Source organism: Bison bison, unplaced genomic scaffold, assembly GCF_000754665.1.
Source record: "Bison bison bison isolate TAMUID 2011002044 unplaced genomic scaffold, Bison_UMD1.0 scf7180017864368, whole genome shotgun sequence".
Taxonomy (NCBI): Eukaryota; Metazoa; Chordata; class Mammalia; order Artiodactyla; family Bovidae; genus Bison; species Bison bison.
This window is the reverse complement of record NW_011494940.1, coordinates 6,158,477-6,158,796: the sequence shown is the minus strand read 5'-3', so window position 1 is coordinate 6,158,796 and position 320 is coordinate 6,158,477. Positions and strand designations below refer to the sequence as shown.

General features: G+C 57.5%; 1 pseudogene; it reads left to right on the top strand.

Annotated features, from left to right (window-relative positions):
• LOC105000162 overlaps positions 1 to 320 on the top strand; it is a 10,488-nt pseudogene that overhangs the window by 2,445 nt on the left and 7,723 nt on the right.

Genomic DNA, 320 nt, shown 5'->3' with positions numbered 1-320 from the left:
AGGGCTGAAGCCAGCGTGGGCCCCTGTGCAGGTGCTGGTCGACCTGTGCCTCAAGGAGGATACCTTGGAGCAGACCCTCTGCTACCTGCTGAAGAAGGCCAAACAGGAGAAGCCTGCTGCACCTGTGCTGCCAGAAGCTGAGAATCTTCACCATGCCCATAAAGAGCATAAAGGGGATCCTGAAGGTGGTGCAGCTGGATTCCATCCAGAACCTGGAGGTGAACTACACTTGGAAGCTGGCCATGCTGGGCAGGTTTATGCTGCACCTGGGCCGATAGGCAACCTCTGCTGGCTGCTGCTCTGGCGCATCCATCAGTTGT